The 20,790-nt window shown below is 48.4% G+C and overlaps 2 long non-coding RNA genes across 2 annotated transcripts; both read right to left on the bottom strand.

Annotated features, from left to right (window-relative positions):
* Nucleotides 1-17,934: 17,934 nt before the first annotated feature.
* On the bottom strand, nt 17,935-18,655 carry LOC103649876 (uncharacterized). The gene is made up of 2 exons (XR_563774.2): nt 18,582-18,655; nt 17,935-18,401 (listed from the first exon to the last, which is right to left on the bottom strand). It is a non-coding gene; the product is annotated as an uncharacterized lncRNA (long non-coding RNA).
* Nucleotides 18,656-19,352: 697 nt separating this feature from the next.
* Nucleotides 19,353-19,617, bottom strand: LOC103649877 (uncharacterized). Its single transcript, XR_563775.3, has 2 exons — nt 19,504-19,617; nt 19,353-19,400 (listed from the first exon to the last, which is right to left on the bottom strand). It is a non-coding gene; the product is annotated as an uncharacterized lncRNA (long non-coding RNA).
* Between the last annotated feature and the right edge of the window lie 1,173 nt (nt 19,618-20,790).

Consider the following 20,790-nt stretch of genomic DNA (forward strand, 5'->3'; position numbering starts at 1 on the left):
CGGCCCGAGGCACCCTCAGCTCGGCTCGAGGCACCCTCGGTTCAGCCCGAGTTACCCTCGGCCCCCGAGGGTGAGGCACTGCGCGTCGAGGAGGAGCGAAGCGGGGTCACGCCTAATCGAAACTGGCAGACCCCGTACCTGCAATATCTCCACCGAGGAGAGCTACCCCTCGACCGAGCCGAAGCTCGGCGGTTGGCGCGACGCGCCAAGTCGTTCGTCTTGCTGGGAGATGGGAAGGAGCTCTACCACCGCAGCCCCTCAGGCATCCTCCAGCGATGCATCCCCATCGCCGAAGGTCAGGAGCTCCTACGAGAGATACACTCGGGGGCTTGCGGCCATCACGCAGCACCTCGAGCCCTTGTTGGAAACGCCTTCCGACAAGGTTTCTACTGGCCGACGGCGGTGGCCGACGCCACTAGAATTGTCCGCACCTGCGAAGGGTGTCAGTTCTACGTGAGGCAGACCCACCTGCCCGCTCAGGCTCTGCAGACGATACCCATCACCTGGCCTTTTGCTGTGTGGGGTCTGGACCTTGTCGGCCCCTTGCAGAAGGCGCCCGGGGGCTACACGCACCTGTTGGTCGCCATCGACAAATTCTCCAAGTGGATTGAGGTCCGACCCCTAAACAGCATCAGGTCCGAACAGGCGGTGGCGTTCTTCACCAACATCATCCATCGCTTTGGGGTCCCGAACTCCATCATCACCGACAACGGCACCCAGTTCACCGGCAAAAAGTTCCTGGACTTCTGCGAGGATCACCACATCCGGGTGGACTGGGCCGCCGTGGCTCACCCCATGACGAATGGGCAAGTAGAGCGTGCCAACGACATGATTCTACAAGGACTCAAGCCTCGAATCTACAACGACCTCAACAAGTTTGGCAAGCGATGGGTGAAGGAACTCCCCTCGGTGATCTGGAGTCTGAGGACAACGCCGAGCCGAGCCACGGGCTTCACGCCGTTCTTTCTAGTCTATGGGGCCGAGGCCATCTTGCCCACAGACTTAGAATACGGTTCCCCGAGGACGAGGGCCTACGCCGACCAAAGCAACCAAGCTAATCGAGAAGACTCGCTGGACCAGCTGGAAGAGGCTCGGGACATAGCCTTACTACACTCGGCGCGGTACCAGCAGTCCCTGCGACGCTACCACACCCGAGGGGTCCGGTCCCGAGACCTCCAGGTGGGCGACCTGGTGCTTCGGCTGTGACAGGACGCCCGAGGGCGGCACAAGCTCACGCCTCCCTAGGAAGGGCCGTTCGTCATCGCCAAAGTTCTGAAGCCCGGAACGTACAAGCTAGCCAACAGTCAAGGCGAGGTCTACAGCAACGCTTGGAACATCCAACAGCTACGTCACTTCTACCCTTAAGATGCTTTCAAGTTGTTCGTATACCTCGCTCCCATGCCAAGTTTAGTCATCAAGGAAGGGTCAGCCTTGCCTCGGCAAAGCCCGACCCTCCCTCGGGGGCTAAAAGGGGGAACCCCCTCTGCGTCGAAATTTTCCTCGAAAAAAGATCTTTTCTGCCAGAATATCTTTCGTGGTTTTCGACTAACTTCGAAAGTGGATCCTAAAAACGGCGGAGTACACGTAAGCAGCCAAGGCTGACCGAGCCGAGGGACACCTACGCCTCCGGGATACGGATACCTCACTCATCACCTTCTGCGATAAGTAACTCGCGTTCGGATAAGTGATTCTGCGGACCGAACAAGTCTTCACGCTCGAAAGCTCTTCTGCCGAAGCGATTCTTCGGGCCTTCTCGACTGCGTCGGTGACAGAACCCCATGGACGGGCAAGAGCGCGCGTAAGCGGCAAGGCTGACCGAGCCGAGGGATTCCTACACCTCCGGGATACGGATACCTCACTCATCGCCTCCCGTGAAAAGCAACTCTCGCTCGCACAAACAATTCTGTTACCGACGAAAAGGTCCAGATACTCGAAACAAGAGGAAAAGAAACACAGCTTTACAACACGACGATGGTGTGTTTGGGCCTCGGCGGCCGCAGAAAACACACACTACAAGATAATCCGATCCTGCAGGCTCGGATCTTGACAGTTGAAGGGAGCAGCAGCACCCTCGGTGTCGACTACACCTTCGGCGAGGTCCGACCTAGCCTCGGACGGCGACGCGGTCCGAGGATCTCCACTCTAAAGGATGACATCATCATCACGCCTGGGCCATCGCCGCCAGGGTCTTCTCCAAGAATCCGGCTCGAGCAGGCGGCTCGGCCGGTCACCCCGAGGCCTCGGCCAGCTATCCCCCGAAGACATCAGCCCGGCCCGAGGCCTCGGCAACTCAATTCCGGCGTCGATCCCGCTAGTGGACGACCCGGCCAGGCTCTGGCCGACCAAGTCTTCTTTTCGAGCCAACTCTGCCTCTATCCGTGCTGACACCGCTACCCCTGGCTTCGGCTCGTCGAAGAGCGGCCGAGGGGTTCCTTTAACTGAGCAAGAGAAGCCTCGGACAGCAAGGCCGACCGAGCCGAGGGACTCCTACGCCTCCAGGATACGGATACCTCACTCGTCACCTTTGCACGGGGCGACTCACTCTTGGTGAAGCGGTTCAGATAACCAACAAGCGAGTCTTAGTGCTCGAAAACAAGGAAAAAACACGGCTCCGCGCCACAAATACATACATGTTCAGGCCCCGACAACCACAATGAACAAAAGACCGGCATTCAAGGTGCCATTACAAACGGAACTCCGGTTCCACCTCCGCAGGTACGAACAACCCCACACGATTGGGGGGCCTGTGGAGCAACAGAAGACCAACGAACGGCTCGCCGTCGCCCGCTCCAGCAGTGGCGACGACGACGACTTCTGCTCCGGGGGGCCGAACAGCAGCAGCGACGACCTCAGGGCGGATGCTACTGCCATGAGGCCCTCGCCCGTGCCCTCACTCGTGAGGCAAGGACGGGCAGAAGGCCGTAGAGTTGGAGGTCGGTCCGATGGCGGCCCCGGCTATCTCGTCGGCGGGAGAACCTCTTCTAGCTGTCGTGGCAGAAGGCGGCGCCGGGAGCGGCTCCGAAGCCACTCGGGTCAGAGAGCCAGGCACGCGGCAGCTGCCAGCGCCACGAACGGCGAACACCTTTCCCCCCCATCATTGAGGGAAGGAGCGGGCCGCCGCCCGCGCAGGGGCCGACCCCAACTCGGCACACTCCCCTCCCCAGCACTGATGATGAAAATCCTTGAGGCTGAGGGAGGGGCAGAGGCCGCAGCCCGGTTTGCTTTCCCCCGCCATCGAACTGGAGGTCACCGTCTTGGGTGACCGCCGGCGGAGGGGTGCAGCCGGGCTGCATGATGAAAATCCTTGAAGCCGAACGATGGCTGAAAGGTACCAACTTCCACGAAGTCGCGTTCCTCCAACGACAAGGCGGAAAGATTGCGGGTGTCCCCCATCCGGGGGCTCGGAAGGTGGAAAGACACGGTGCATAAGGGAGCGCGAAGACATGGTCGCCTTTCAAGGGGGGTCACCCTCCTTTTAAAGGCGACTCTCCCTACTTGCGTCCCCAGCCGTCGTGGGCTGAGTCTTCTCCAACATGCTCCAAGGTCCTCCCCCTACGGCGCGGGGGCTGGGTCCCACGCGTCATGCAAGCTGGCCCAGAGCAGAAGAAGCCAAACCGCCGCGCGTGGTGCATGCAACCGCCCAGCGGTTACGAGCATTCCTCCACTTTCGCCCAGACCAGTGGGCGAAAGGGCGGGCAGCCATGCAGGCGGCATGCAACCACACCAAGTGGGCGCGCCCCTCCGACTTCCAATGCACCCAGCATGGGGGCCCACGCGTCACGCAACCGGCGCGCCGGTCGCTACGTGCAAGCAACTGCACCACCACTCGCACCACTGCCACGCCTCCTCGACTGCGGAACCAGTACCGCGACTCGAGGCAACCCTGCGTGCGACCCAGCAGTGCCAGCCAGGCACGACGGTCAATACGGCCAAAAATGGGCCGGCAGTAATGGCGGTGGCAGGCGGGCAGGAGCAGCGGTCACGTCGTCAGCCAAGCTCACGTCCCGTCCAGGGGCAGCGAGAGAACCCTCTCTCACGGCGTGAAGACGGCGCGCCCGCGTTTCGTTCCTCGAACGGCTCGCGCACGCGCAACGGCCGCCTCGCGAACCACTCGCCCCGTCGCATTAACTCCACGGCGGGACAGGCGGCGCCTTCGGCAGGAGAAGCAAGCGACGCTTCGCCTTCGCCATAAGGACCGCGTCAAAAAAGGTACGCCACGTCATTCGATTTCGCATCCTTTTCCTTTTCCTCTTTCTCTCTCTTACAACAGGGACCGGGAAAGGGGGATACCCTGAAAAGGACCCTTCTTCGTGAAGGAAACAGGCTCCGAGCCTCCCTACTGATCAGAGGTTCCAAGGCTGGCCCCTCGGAGGGGTTTAACAGCCGCCTCAGAGCGCGTGGGCCCCGCACCCACTACTGGTCAGAGGTTTGAAGGCCGGCCCCTCGGATGGGTTCAACGGCCGCCTCAGGCTACTCGGGCTCCGCGCCCACTACTGATCAGGGGTTCGTAGGCTGGCCCTTGAAAGGTTCACAGCCGCCTCAGACACAGAGCGAGGGATGACCCTGGGTACGTTCGATACATAACTAAGGCTCGGGCTATGCTCCCGAGGTACCCTAGGACATTTCCGAGACCAGCGGGAACGATCTTGTAACGGAATCCCATCAGAGGGAGGCATCGAGCCCTCAGACCCTGTCGAAAGGGGACCGGGTCCGGCAGATCACCCGCAGGTACTTTTGAGCGCGCCTCCGGGCCTCTAGCCGACCCCTAACAAATGGGGCACGGGCGTCCACTCGGATTACCCGCCAGCAGCTCACCGGAGACACCATGTTCGGCGCCCTCCGAGGGCAACATGGCGCTTTCCCCCCCCCCTCCTTGCGGAAAGGCGACGCAGGGGCGTATGTAAAAAAGTTGAGTCTGTCCTTGACCGTCCTCTCGCCCTGTGCAGAGGCTCGAGGGCTGCTCTCGCAAACCCGGCTTCGGCCAAACCGTTGACAGCGTCAATATACCAGCCCGAGAACTTGGGACCCGACCGTGCACCCGGGCTACGGCCAGCTCGCATGAGGGAACGACCAGACCAGCCGAAGCATTGCGCGAGCCATTAAGATCTCGGAGGATTCAAACCACTCCTCCGAGGCCTCGGGGGCTACACCCGGCGGGTGCGCTTGCGCGCACCCACCGGAACAAAACGCAACCGAGAAAGGCTGGTCCCCTTGCAAAAAAGTGCGACAAAAGCCTCCAAGCGAGTGTTAACACTCCCTTCGAGGCTCGAGGGCTACTGTCGGGGACCATAATTAGGGTACCCTCAAAGCTCCTAAATCTCAGCTGGTAACCCCCATCAGCACAAAGCTGCAAAGGCCTGATGGGTGCGACTAAGTCAGGGATCGGTCCATTCGAGGGACTCGATCACGCCTCGCCCGAGCCCAGCCTCGGGCAAGGGCAGCCGACCCCGGAGGCTCTACGTCTCGCCCGAGGCCCCCCTCCAGCGACGAACATACTTCCGGCTCGCCCGAGGCCCAGTCTTCGCTAAGAAGCAACCCTGGCCAAATCGCCACGCCAACCGACCAAATCGCAGGGGCATTTAATGCAAAGGTGGCCTGACACCTTTATCCTGACGCACGTCCTCCAGTCGACACAGCCGAAGTGACCGCAGTCACTTCGCCGCTCCACTGACCGGCCTGACAGAAGGACAGCGCCGCCTGCGCCGCTCCGACTGCTGTGCCGCTCGACAGAGTGAGGCTGACAGGCAGCCAGGCCCGGCCTCAGGCACCATAGGAAACTCCGCTTCGCCCGACCCAGGGCTCGGACTTGGGCTCAGCCCCGGAAGACGGCGAACTCCGCTCCGACCGACCCAGGGCCCGGACTCGGGCTCAGCCCCGGAAGACGGCGAACTCCGCTCCGCCTGACCCAGGGCTCGGACTCGGGCTCAGCCCTGGAAGACGGCGAACTCCGCTCCGCCCGACCGAGGGCTCGGACTCGGGCTCAGCCCCGGAAGACGGCGAACTCCGCTCCGCCCGACCCAGGGCCTGGACTCGGGCTCAGCCCCGGAAGACAGCGAACTCCGCTCCGCCTGACCCAGGGCTCGGACTCGGGCTCAGCCCCGGAAGACGGCGAACTCTGCTTCGCCCGACCCAGGGCTCGGACTCGGGCTCAGCCTCGGAAGACGGCGAACTCCGCTGCGCCCGACCCAGGGCTCGGACTCGGGCTCAGCCCATGAAGACGACGAACTCCAGTTCGCCCGACCCTAGGGCTCGGACTCAGCCCTGGCCTCAGCCGACGATCTCCGCCTCGCTTGACCCAGGGGCTCGGACTCGACCTTGGCCTCGGAAGACAGACTCGACCTCGACCTCGGAGGAGCCTCCACATCGCCCAACCTAGGGCACGGACCGACCATGTCAACAGGAGGCGCCATCATTACCCTTCCCCAACCTGACTCAGGCTACGGGGAACAAGACCGGCGTCCCATCTGGCTCGCTCCGCCAGACAAGTAATGATGGCGCCCCGCACGCTCTAAGACGACGGCGGCTCTCAGCCCCCTTACGGAAGCAAGAGGACGTCAGCAAGGACTCGACAGCCCCGACAGCTGTCCTTCCGCCAGGCTCCAGCGCTCCTCCGACGGCCACGACACCACACGAACCGGGTGCCAAAACCTCTCCGGCTGCCACGATGGCATGTACTTAGGGCGCTAGCTCTCCTCCGCTAGACACGTTAGCACTCTGCTACACCCCCTATTGTACACCTGGATCCTCTCCTTACGCCTATAAAAGGAAGGACCAGGGCCCTCTTACAGAGGGTTTGGCCGCGCGGGGAAGAGAACGGGACAGGCGCTCGCGTGAGGCCGCTCGCTCCCTCCCGCGTGGACGCTTGTAACCCCCTACTGCAAGCGCACCCGACCTGGGCGCGGGACAAACACGAAGGCCGCGGGATTTCGACCTCTCTCTCTCCGGCTGCCTTTTCCCCCCTTCACGCTCCGTCTCGCGCCGACCCATCTGGGCTGGGGCACGCGGCGACAGTTTACTCGTCGGCCCAGGGACCCCCCGGTCTCGAAACGCCGACAGCTAGTTTATTAGAGAGGGCTTTCATGATATGGTTAGCTCTATTTGGCAACAAGAAAATAGAAGAGAAATTGCCATACAAGTATGGCAGAACAAGGTTAGAGCTTTACGACAATATCTAAGGGGGTGGGCAAAGAATTCAGCAGAGTTAATAAAAAGGGAGAAGAATCAACTTTCTGAGTTGATTGATAAACTCGATAAAAAGGCGGAAATTACTTGCTTATCGCCTAACGAGTTGAACACTAAAGCTTTTGCTAATGAAAGGCCAACCAGTATTATGAGAGAGAGGAAGAAGTTCGACTCTTCTAGATGGCAAAGGTCAAACATCTCCTCGAGGGGGATGACAATACAAAATATTTTCATCTAGTGGCTAATGCAAGCACCGGAGACAACAAATTTATTCATTGGAGGATGATGCTGGTTCTTGAATATCAGACGAGGAAGAGCTTAAACAACATATTATGAGTTATTACAAAAACCTCTTTGGTAAACTAGACACAACATTGATCGAACTTGAGGAATCTAATACTCATGATATTCCCCAAGTTTCGAGCTTTGAGAATGAAATACTAACTGTTGGGGGCTTTCGGCATCCGAAGGTCCTCAAAAACATGATTTAACAGTGTTTCTAGAGTATAGTATATGAACAGGTACCTTCGGACTTGAATCAAAACCACAGTGTGAAGAAGTACAAGGAGTACGAAGGATGGTGCAGAGCCGAAGCTATGCGTAGGGGAGCTTCGGCATGATAACAGAAAAGGAAACCGACTTAAAGGGGAAAAGGCTATTTTGACCCCGATGGATTACTATAGAGTTATTAGCAAATGTAAAGGGCATGGGTGTAATTTTACATGGGTTGCATCCCGTGCCTATAAATAGATGAACAATGCTCCCGTACTGTTCACGCTGACTTGACATTTGCTTTTGCATCACGCTTATACTTTTATCTTCCTTTAAGCCGAAGGTACACTTGTAATTTGATATCATTTCTATTTTTTCATAATAATAAAATAGAAATGATTTAATAATAATAAAATATGATTATTTATGTCGTCTCTTATACTTCGTATGATTCCTTCTCCATTTTTATACGTTGTGCTGATGAAGGTATGTTCTTCATAACCTTCGTCCGAAAATCATTATATCCAAAGGGAAATAATGCTTCAAAGGACGAAGGACATTAACATTTAACATTTTCTGTGTTGCCTTGTTCTTAACTCATAGCAATTGAGAACAAGTCCCCAACATTGGCGCCCACCTCCGGTGAACTCTCTTCGACCACCTTCGGCAAGCATTGACCTTCGTCATGCCGCCGAAGAAAGCTTCAGCGACAGGGGCTGCTGCTCTGCAGCCGCTGGACCCGAACCAGGAGACCCTTTCTCTTCGAGAGGCCCGAAGCCAGAATAGGAAGGCCACTAGTCCAACACCCCAGGAGGATCAGTTGGACCAAGAAATCAGGAACATGGAGATGCTTCATCAACAAGTACAAAAGAAGAAGGAGAAGATGGCTCGGCTAGCCGATCTTCAGAGGCAGATCGACGAAGCTACTGAAGAAGTACGCCATCTTGCTCAAGATGAGCAAGAGCGAAGGCCCCAACTTAGGGAGCTTCACCGAGAAGGCTTCTACAACGAGGATGAATGGTATGAAGATTTCCATCAAGGAAATTTTGCTTTTGATGATGCTTCTCCTCTGTCAGTAGAACTGCAGGCTACACCTTGGCCCCCGTCTTACAAGCCACCCTAGCTCCCTATGTATGACGGACACTCAGATCCGAAGCAGTTTCTGATGAGCTACGAAGCTACCATATCTTCATATGGAGGCAATACTGCAGTCATGGTGAAATCTTTCGTCATGGCAGTCAAGAATGTTGCACAAACCTGGTACTCCTCTCTTCGGCTAGGAACAATCATGTCATGGCAGAAGCTGAAGGACATGCTGATCACCAGTTTCTAAGGGTTTCAGACGAAGCCGGTTACTGCTCAAGCTTTGTTCCAGTGCACGCAAGATCACGAAGAATACCTTCAGGCGTATGTCCGAAGGTTCTTGCGTCTGAGGGCACAAGCGCCAACAGTGCCCAATGAAATTGTCATTGAGGCCATGATCAAGGGGCTTCGGCCAGGACCTGCGGCCCAATACTTCGCCAGGAAGCCCCCTCAGACCCTGGAGAAGTTGCTTCAGAAGATGGATGAATACATCCGCGATGATAATGACTTTCGTCAAAGAAGGGAGGAAGCTTACAGATTCTCCGAGATGACCAGGGGCTTCGGAGGGAGGATTCATCCAAGGCATGTCAGATCAATCCATTCCACCCAGAATGACGACACAGGAAGCTAGCAACAGAGGCCACAGTGTTCCTCGCAGGCTTCGGGGCAGCAACAAAGCTACCTTCGGCCGCCAGCTCCAAGGGGCTGAGGCGCTAGGGGCTTCGGAGGAAGGTTTGGGGATCAGCCCAGGAAGATTTATTGCCTATTCTGCGGTGAGGACAAGGGCCATACTACAAGGATGTGCCATGTCACCATTCAGAAACAGAAGGAGATAGCAGAAGCTGCAGCCCAGCAGAACCAGCCGAAGCAGGTTATGCACACTGCTTCGTATCACTTACCATACATACCGGAGTATGTGGGTAATCATCCTACAGCTTCTGTTGCTTCGGCAAGCCAACCACAGGCATCTTGGCAACAACCTCCACCTCCACCACCAATGCAACCCGCATACTCTCGAGGCCAACAGCCAGAAGGGAGCCAGCATACTCACCAGCAGCGAGACTTCAGGGAGGAGTCCGAAGCTCGCACAGTCAACAGTATTGTGCCAGAATCGAAGCACATCTACTAAGAGATATCCTACCCCTGGAACAGTTTTTATATTCGTTATCATTTTCTTTTTCAATAAGGAACAATCATTGAAAGCCTAGTTCTTTTGTTGTTTTCAATTTCTTATAATAGCTTTGTTGTTATCATGATATAATATACCTTCTTCATAGACTGACGAAGTTCCAAAAGTTTTGCCGAAGCAACAAAAAGATGTTCTAAGGAACGCAGTGTAAGTTTTGCCGAAGCAACAAAAAGTCGTTCTAAGGAACGCAGTGTAAGTTTTTGCCGAAGCAACAAAAGTCGTTCTTAAGGGAACGCAGCGTAAGTTTTCTGCTCAAAAGTCGTTCCAAAGGGAATGCAGAGCTTACAGCGAAAAATAAACGTTGATACCGCCGAAGTAAAAGGCGAAGAAGCTCCTAAGGGAGGCTTACAGCGAAAAGTCAACGCTGATACCGCCGAAGTAAAAGGCGAAGAAGCTCCTAAGGGAGGCTTACAGCGAAAAGTCAACGCCGATACACCGAAAAATAAGCGGTGAAGCCGAAAAATAAACGGCAAAGAGATTGTGTGTTCTACTATGGGAATGTGTGTGTATTTTCGGCACAAATATCATTTTGCATAGCGTAACATCATCACATCATTCGCATAACATGACATCATGCATCATATTGCATCAATAGCACAAGAAGGGGATACAATGATAATCTTCGGAAATTGTTTCGAAGAAGTTGTGCCAAGGCACAAAACAAGTTTTGAAGAAGTACAGCTTCATCAACTCTAATATCAAAGGAGGTCTATTGCTTACGAAGCATAATGTTTTTATGGAATATGGATGTTCTTCACGAAGCATGAAAAGAAGGGAAGGTGTTTTTCGCCGAAGGCTCAAAAACGGTATGTACATAAAGTTTCATGCATCGTAAAGAATTGAGTTACAAACAACTTATATATTACATTCAAAACTACAAGATGTTACACACTTTGTTTAGCAAATATTACATTCCAAATGTTTCTACAATAATAGCTATTCTTCTTTTAAAACTGCTTCTGCAGCTTCGTTTAGTAGTCGAGTAACAGCTTCGTCCATAATAGCTTCAGCCATCTTAGTAATTTCATCTTCCTTTTTTGCTTCGGGGTCGGCCTGTGACTCGAAGGGCTCCGGGGGAGGAGATAGTTCGGCTGCGATATAAAACATGAATAAGTCCAAAGTCACAAAAATAAAACATAAAGTCAAAAACAATTAGGCAATACCTATCCGCCTTTCAAGTTCTGCAGTCTTTTCAGCTGCCTTTGCTGCTTCTCTAGCATCGTGGGTATCTTTTTCACTTTTCTTTATAATTTCGTGGGCCATCCCTCGGCCGCCATTTTCCCAGATATCGGTGAAAAACTTTCCACCAACTAAGCTTGCTTCGGCCGAGGGGTCTTTTGTATCTTCAATAGATAAGGCAGCATTGTTTTGCGCCAAAGATTTTACATGTTCGCAACCTATCTTCTCCAAAATGGCCACAACTCCCCTCGCGCCAGAGAAGGCGCAGACGTCTCCACGGCCATTTAAAATTTCCTCGAAGGCATCGGCTTCGCTGCTGATCCATTCAGTTGGGCCCTCAGGATCGCCTCTTACGAAGTTATCCTCGCTGGAGTATGCGCCAACTTTGGCGAAGCTAGTCTTTATTTTTCCCACACATTCTATGGATTTTTCATAACAGCTTTCTTTTGAAGACCGAAGCTCTACAACTGTTTTTTCCCAGTAATTTTTCCAGTAGTTGCTGGCGTCTCGGTCAGCTTTGGCGATAGCACATTTTAATTTTGCTTCAGCCAGCTGTTTCCGAAGATCCTCAATTTCACACTTTTGGGCTTCAGTTTGGGCTTTGAAAGTAGCTTCATCTTCTTTTATTTTATTCACCAATGAGTGTAATATTTTATCTTTTTCAAGACCTTCGTTCCTTAGTTCAATTACTTCGGAACGAAGGTTGTGCAAAGCTACAGTGCATCCTTTGTCTTCAGCACTTTTTTGCGCCCTGAGGACGTTGCTAAGAATAAGGCCCTGCAAAAGAAATGTGGTATTAAGTATAAACAAATAAAACAAATTTTTGTTTTAAAATGCAAAAAATTCATTCTCTTACCTTTAAGCTATTATATGCTAAGCTGTCCGCCAGTTCATCTTTCGATAGCACCGAAAGCCCATCTTCTAGTGTAGGGAATCTGAAGCTCTTGCCCATCTCCCGGCAGACAGAAATCTCCTTACTGTCTGGGAGACAATACAAGAAATCTTCTTCTCTGCTGCCGTTGAATATCAATGCCCCCTTTGGATATTTTAATTTCTGGGCATAATATTGAGCTTCTCGCTTTTCTTTTTCAGATAACCTTTTTCCCGAAGCATGTCGTACAATATAATCAGGTACTTCGGAAGATGCTTCGGGAGAAGGATTGACAGGTTCTGCAGCTTCTTTTTCCGTTTCCTCTTCGATTTCCAAGGATTTCTCCTTGGCGGGCTCTGAAGGCCCAGCTTCGGTCTCGACCTTGCTCTTTGCAGCTTCGGCTTCGGTTAGTCTTGTCTCAGACTGCGCCTTTGGAGCTTCGGTGGTTTTCTTTGGAGTAGAGCTTGTCTTTATTGTTTTGAGCACATCTAGCACATTAATCATTCTTTTTCTCTTAGGGGTCGTTGTAAGACCTTTTTGTGCCTTCGGCACTGTCACTTCTGCCAAAGGGCTTGTAACCCCTAATTTCTTTGATTTTTCGACCACTATCTCTTCAATTTTATCGGCCTTCGGCTCAGCTAATTTGACCAAGGGTGCCTTCGGTGTTGCAGCCGGCTCTTCAATCCTCTGTGTAAGCGCAGGTTCTTTGGCTTCAGTAGCCGAAGAGGTATCACCGCCAAATTCGGGCACTTCGGCCGGTTCAATATATCGCGTCCGGTGTGTAAGAACCTTCACCTTTTTCCTCTTCGGCGCGGGCTCGCTTGGAGCAGCTGAAGCAGCATCCTTCTCGGAAGTGGCACCCTTTCTCTTTTGCCCCCGTGGCGGGTAGCGGTAATCAGGGTACATGAACCCAATAGCATCAAAGACTCTGTTTAATCTCTTCTTTTTTCGGTTCCCGAAGGCCGCAGATAATGCGTTATCTTCTGCTCTGGAGTACGGCCCAACCAACTCATCGCTTGTAGCTTCGATACATTTTAACCAGTCATCATCTGGCTCAACAAACTTACCTTCATATCTGAATGTGTATTTCAGCCTAACCAATCCACCTTCGTCAGACTTGGTGATAGTCTCCTTTGGCATTTCCCATTTCTCTACAAGTGACCACACTCTTAAGGCTATGTGCTCTTGGATTAAATCCCTTGTCCCGATGAAAGAGCAGACTGTGCCGAAGGCTCTTCGGCATCCTCTCGGCTGCCTCATCAATCTCTACCTTCGGCTTCCGAAGGCCGAAGCGCTGCCAGATAGGGCGCATTATTATTTCTTTAATGTCTTCTCGTGCCTTTAAATCATTTTTCACATAGAACCATTCTTTCATCCAGTCTTCGGGCCATCTCTTCCGAAAAGTCGGCACTGGGGAGCTTGAGCCAGAGCGGGTAACGAAGCTATAGCAGCCAAAATTGTTATGATGCTGCTCCTTCCCCCAGGGTTTCGTCTCATATAGCAGTTCGTGCATACTGCAGAAACTTTTTGCATTTGGCTCCAAGCCCTGGTCCTCACGGCCCAGACGAAGATTCCCATCCTTATAATTGCTTCGGGAGTAATTTGATGAAGGTAGACCTGATATATCTTTAAAACTTCAACCACAAATCTTCTTAAGGGGAACTGAAGCCCAGCTTTAAAAAAGCTTCGGAAGATCACAACTTCATTCTCTTCGGGAGTAGGAACAGTCCTGTCTCCATTATCTGCCCTCACAACAGACATATCACGAAAATATCTTCCTCTCATATTATCAAGATGACTCTGTTTAATACTTGACTTTCCAAAAACTGAATGGCTTGGTCGCCAGGGTCGATCTTCAGAGTCTTCGCCACCACTTTCCACATCATAATTGTCACTATCACCGGTATCTTCAGATAGGCCTTCTAAAATCTCTCTAGTAATCTTCTCTATATTTGTTTTCGCTATTGATTCAAGAAAGCCAAGATTCTTCTCCTTAGAATGGCTCAGCTACATTTCAGCAACAGCTTTCTTATCCTGAGACATCTCTTCGAAAATGCTGAAAATATGACTTAAGGCTGAAGCTAAAAGAATCTAAAAAGCCAAACAAGCGTTTGTAGGCAAGAGCTAAAAATTGAGCAAGCAGAGCAGATGGCAAAAAGCATGTCAAATGAGCTCGTGGTGTGCTCTTACTTATACGCCTAGTACGTTGAAAACAGGAGGGCCCCGCTTGTCATTGATTGTTGCTATTCTAGCAAAGGGAAGGTGTTTTTTCGGACCTTCGGCTTAGGGCCTTCGTCCATTTCGTAATCTGAATTTATCATTCTAACAAATTAATATTGCGAGGGGCTACTGTTGGGGGCTTTCGGCTTCCGAAGGTCCTCAAAAACATGATTTAACAGTGTTTCTGGAGTATAGTATATGAACAGGTACCTTCAGACTTGAATCAAAACCACAGTGTGAAGAAGTACAAGGATTACGAAGGATGGTGCAGAGTCAAAGCTATGCGCAGGGGAGCTTCGGTATGATAACAGAAAAGGAAACCGACTTAAAGGGGAAAAGGCTATTTAGACCCCGATGGATTACTATAGAGTAATTAGCAAATGTAAAGGGCATGGGTGTAATTTTACATGGGCTGCGTCCCGTGCCTATAAATAGATGAACAATGCTCCAGTACTGTTCACGCTGACTTGACATTTGCTTTTGCATCACGCTTATACTTTTATCTTCCTTCAAGCCGAAGGTACACTTGTAATTTGATATCATTTCTATTTTTACATAATAATAAAATAGAAATGATTTAATAATAATAAAATATGATTGTTTATGTCGTCTCTTATACTTCGTATGATTCCTTCTCCATTTTTATACGTTGTGCTGATGAAGGTATGTCCTTCATAACCTTCGTCCGAAAATCATTATATCCAAAGAGAAATAATGCTTCGAAGGACGAAGGACCTTAACGTTTAACATTTTCTGTGTTGCCTTGTTCTTAACTCATAGCATTTGAGAACAAGTCCCCAACACTAACTGCTAATTTTACTATAGAAGAAGTTAAAAAGGCAGTATTTAATATGGAACATAATAAAACTCCTTGACTAAAAGGTTTTCCAGCTAAGTTTTATCAAGTGTTTTGGGAAGTTATTAAGTTTGATCTGTTTGCGTTGTTTGAGGACTTTCATAAAAATTCCCTACCGGTTCATAGCTTGAATTTTGGAATAATTACTTTAATTCCATAGAAAGACAACGCAAATAAAATCCATGACTACAGACCTTTTTGCTTACTTAATGTTTCGTTCAAAATCATTACTAAAGTTCTCACAAATAGAATAGGTCTAGTAGCATACATAATTGTCAGTCCCTCGCAGACAGCTTTTATGCCTGGTCATAATATCCTAGAAGGGGTTATTATCCTTCATGAATCCATTCATGAGTTACAGAGGAAAAAGTTAGATGGAGTTATCATTAAATTAGACTTCGAGAAGGCTTACGATAAAGTGAAATGAAGTTTTCTCCAGCAAGCAATGCGTATGAAGGGTTTCTCTCCATCTTGGTGCGCTTGGATCCAAAAAATAGCTTCCGGAGGTCATGTTGGTGTTAATGTGAATGATGGAGTTGGTCCTTTCTTTTGCACTTTTAAGGACCTTCGTCAAGGGGACCCTTTATCACTAATTTTATTCAATATTGTTGCTGACATGCTAGCAATTCTATTCGCAAGAGCGAAAGAGGAAAATCAATTCCAAGGAATTGTTCCGCACTTGGTTCCAGGGGGTTTGTCTATCCTTCAATATGCTGATGATACGGTGGTTTTCTTAGACCACAATCTTGAACATGCTCGGAACATCAAGCTACTTTTTATTGTCTTTGAACAAATGTCTGGGCTTAAAATAAATTCCATAAAAGTGAGTTATTTTGCTATGGGTTGGCTAAAGAATATGAATTGCAATATTCACATCTATTTAGTTGTGGAATTGGAACATTGTCTTTCAAATATCTTGGAATTCCTATGATTCATCGAAGGTTGAGAAATAGTGACTAGCAAGGTGTTATTGATCGGTTTGGAAAGAGGCTTAGTACATGAAAGGCCAAATTTTTATCTTTAGGTGGACGGTTGGTCTTACTTAATTCTGTGTTAAGTAGTCTACCTATCATCATGATGTCTTTCTTCGAGTTACAAGTGGGCGTCTTGAAGAAACTAGATACCATTCGGTCCATATTTTTTTGGTAGGGGGAAGCAGTAAAATGAAGTATAGGGTGGCTAGGTGGAATGTTGTTTGTCAACCCAAAGTGCTAGGAAGCTTAAGTGTCTCTAATCTGGATGTTAAAAATATTTGCTTACTCAGCAAATGGTTATACAAATTACTTAATGAGAATGGGATGTGCCAACAATTACTCAAAAATAAATACCTAGGAGATAAATCTCGTACTCAAATATCCAAAAGACCAGGTGACTCCCACTTTTGGTCAGGTCTAATGAATATTAAAGATCAATTTCTTAGACGGGGTCACTTCCAAGTGAGGGAAGGGCAAGCTACCAGATTTTGGAAGAATAAATGATTAACCAGCCGATCTCTTAGTGAGAAATTCTGTACCTCTTTAATATAGTGCGTAATAAGTCGGCCTTGGTTGCACAAGTTTTTTCAGATATGAACCTTAATTTAGCTTTTCGTAGAATAGTTACGAAAAGCTAAATTAAATTAGTGGAGTGGCAAAACTTTCTATATTTGCTAAATTCGGTTAGTTTGAACCCATTTAGAGACAAATTTGTTTGGGACAGGCATAAGAATGGAATTTTTCAGTCCAATCTATGTACCATTTGTTGATGTACAATCCTAGCAACAATCGAAATAAGATGATTTGGAAACTTAAGCTCCCCTTGAAAAAAAGTTTTTTTGTGGAATTTAGGTCGGGGAGCGATCCTCACAAAAGATATTTTAGCCAGAAGACGATGGAAGGTAGCTTGACTTGTTGCTTTTGCAATCGAAACGAGAGTATACAACACCTCTTTTTTGTTTGCTATATTGCCAAAAATATTTGGAGAATAATTTACTTTGCTCTAAAAATAGAAATGCCCGTTAACATTAATCATATTATCGGGTCTTGGACAAGTAATAGTGATCTAGGATACAAAAAATTACTACTTACTGAAATATCAGCTTTATTTTGGTCTATTTCGCATACTCAAAATGAGGTGGCTTTTAATCATAAACCAATACCATCAATTGTGTAGGTCATTTTCAGAGGTACTCACTGGTTTAGGTTCTGAAGATTCCTATAGAAGAAGGAAACGCATCAACAAATTCTCAATGTGTGTCAAGCCTTGGAAGTGGTAGCGATGGAAGTCTTGTGAATCATGGATGACGATCAAATGCAAGATTCGAGTGTGGCTAGTGTTATCCATAGTCACATTATTTGGTTCCATCAAGTTTGCTTCATTATTTAAACACCTGTTCATTGAGTCAATAATTGATATGTAATGGTTGTACGCATTTGATGCAAAAGCTGTAACTCTTTGTTTCCATTATCTCTACTACTTACTAGGTGGGTGCCCGTGCGTTGCGACGGAACCATATAATAACTTATGTACATATAGGTGAGTGCCCATGCGTTGCAACGAGGATATATAATATCACGGTAACTTATATATTATATGTCTCCGTTGCAACGCACGGACACTCATCTAGTAAGGTACTATACTATATTTAGAACCCAAAATAATGAACACTATAATCGTTAGATGATTTTTTATAAAATAGGATCCCTGATCATGTTTTTGATGTTTAAGTTCTATATTTTAAAATAGAATCTCGTTTAGGACTCCTGTTGGAGATGCTCTTACATATTATAGTATATGTTTAGTCTAATGATACTTTATAACACATTATAATATTAGTACATTTCAAAAGTATTCAGTCGAACATGATAAGTAATATTTGTGGAATAAGTGTTAAATATATTTTCATACAAATCGTAAGTTCCAGTTGGTACAGGCCAAAATTGGTTCCCGTGACAATCGGCCATAGTATGATATTCTTCAACTCACGATTACGGTTCCTGTGTTGCATTGTTCACAGAAGGGCTACGGTTGTACAGTCAGAGCTTCTGTGCTTGCACAGTTAGCAGCCTGGGGTCAACATCACACCATAATTTACCCAACTACAATACCGAGCTTCTGTGTCAGAACTACAACCTACATCGCAACCTAGGCAGCATCCATAACTATAACACATCAATACGAGAATACATAGATTAGATCAAAAGTTAATCTATGTTAAAGTTCCCCACTTGGTCAGAATCGCTTTCATGCTCAAGGAACCGATACTCTCTTGGCCCACCAAGTCGAAGGGCTACAGTTCCAGAGTTCTCTTCGCGCCACTCAATATGTTCCTTCTCCGCAAGCTCTATAACCTGCCACCATTTACATTTCAAAAGTTCAACAACAAGAACATTGTTCAGGCCTTCACAGCAAAATCCAACTACACTGAAACATACAATCGCAGCATACAAATTGCAAATAATAGTGCAACTCCTGTGAAAGCCACATTTTGAGAATAACCAGAATTACTACTCAAATAGGTACTTTCTTACCGAGCGCTTTATTTTTCCCTTCCCTGTACCTTCTGAACCACAACTGGTAATTACCCTCAGTAAGACAGCTGTTTAAGGAACAAAGGCATAAAACACACAAAAAAGGCACAATAAAGCATGAGATAAAACATAGACAACTAAGTGGCGTGAATTAAAGCACTGGCAGAGACTACAACACCGAATCTTGTGTGGTACTCATATGGAATGCAAATACAAATCATCATGTGAATTTTGAGAAGGTTCATAGCATGTTGGACATGTTGGCCATGCAAGTCGATGGTTACTGTGTTCGTTATATGCTTATTTCTGCAAACAGAAGATTAGATCTCAGAAATCAGAACCAAATTACCAAAAGTATTTGAATGACAACTATTACCTGGCTTCAAATATATTCCTGCTGGCCTTCTCGTCTTCTATGCGACCTAGTTCTCGATAATGTTTCCCCTAAAACAAAAAGAAAGTAAATTATTGGTATGATTCAGTGCCAAGTGTACAACAAATAAATGGTACAATACATTGAAATCTTTGCGATGCAGGCCAGATAAGGTTACACATGGCCAGTGATCAGAAATTCAGAAACTCAACAGCAGGCTTGTCTCCTCGCCAGCTAAATTGTCCCAATCGTTGCCTTGTCTCCTCGCCAGCTAAATTGTCCGCGTGAGGATACTCAACAGCAGGCTTGAAAATTGCATTCAGCAACTCCTTCTCATCAGTGGCATTAAAAAACAACCTCTATCCCTTGTGTCCTTGACAATCTTTTGCCAAACGGAATTGCTGTTGAACAGAGTGGTTCCATTCCCCACAATCCATAAGCAATGCCTACAACAAATTGTTAAAAATTAAATAGTTTTTATTATCATGCACCAGATAAAAGATTATGAAGTAATTGAAGTGAAATTTAAATGCTCGGTGCAGAACTTACTTGGCCCTTGTTAGAGCCACGTTAGTCCTCTGTAAGTTTGATAGAAACCCAACTGTACCAGCTCCATTACTCCTGACTATTGATATGATAATTATATCTTCCTCCGCGCCTTGGAAACCATCCACAGATTTTACTTTCACTGAGAAATAATCATTCCTCCTGCAGGCCTTCCCAACTTTTTCCTGTATTGCTCTAACTTGAGCAGTGTATGGACACACAACACCAATAGAAAGCTTGCTTCGTGTAGAAAGTGTCTCTACAATAGATAAAAAGGCAAAAACATTATAACCTGCCCAAACATAAACTGGCTTGATCTTGATCAAATGATATAATACTTATTAGAGAAAGAAATGAAACATACAACTACTGAATCAAATCGGAGTTATAGATTTTGAGTTATGAATTTCTAAGGATTCCATGTGTTTTGTACAAGGTTAAATAGGATATAAATTTTAATGTGACTTTCATGTCAAAACAGTGGTACTAAAAGATAAACAATAATATTATAAAATTATAGGAACTGGAATGGGTCAAAAAGGAGTTAAAATGAATTAAATATGATTTATACAAGTTTCTCGAATTATTTTTGTACTAAAAATCAATTTCTAAATGATTTTCTCTGTTTTATAATCAGTCTGGACTGCGCGCCAAATCCTAGAAAGTGCAGGGGCTAACCCAGAAGATTCACCAGACCCAGGTAACAGTAGAACAAGGACTGCGGGTTATTTCTTTTATTTTTCAGGGGCTCTTTAGCAAATGGGCACGGCGAAGGGGTATCTCTATATCTCGGCCGCACGATCCAGATCCGATGGACTCAGTTATAACCCGAAAGGATACGCTACGAGATGCGTTGGATCGGCAATGAACGATCGTGATTTAAACATCCGAAGGGGGTAAATCCATGTTCTAATCGCAGCCGTACGTTACCAATCGGATGGTCCCTGGTTATCTTCTACCCCACGCCCAATACTCTCTCTCTCTTCGCAAGCCATTACCAGGGCGACCCATACACCTGGGCGGCGATACGCACACCCGACGACGAGCAACCCTGGTGGTCGTGATGCGACGGATCCAACACTCGATTCCAAAACCGCAGGACTCAACGTGATGTTTATAATCATGGCGGCTCGGAGAGGGGATTCTTACCGATGGTGAACGCGCAGGGAACCCAGACCACGCCGATGTGTGGCCCTGCGGCAGCGCCGAAGTCGCGACTTCTTCTATTCGCCCCCGAAAATCATACTGGTGACCAACAACGGCAGAGCGCGACGTGGAAGATGGCCAGAC

This window comes from Zea mays, chromosome 3, assembly GCF_902167145.1.
Source record: "Zea mays cultivar B73 chromosome 3, Zm-B73-REFERENCE-NAM-5.0, whole genome shotgun sequence".
NCBI lineage: Eukaryota > Viridiplantae > Streptophyta > Magnoliopsida > Poales > Poaceae > Zea > Zea mays.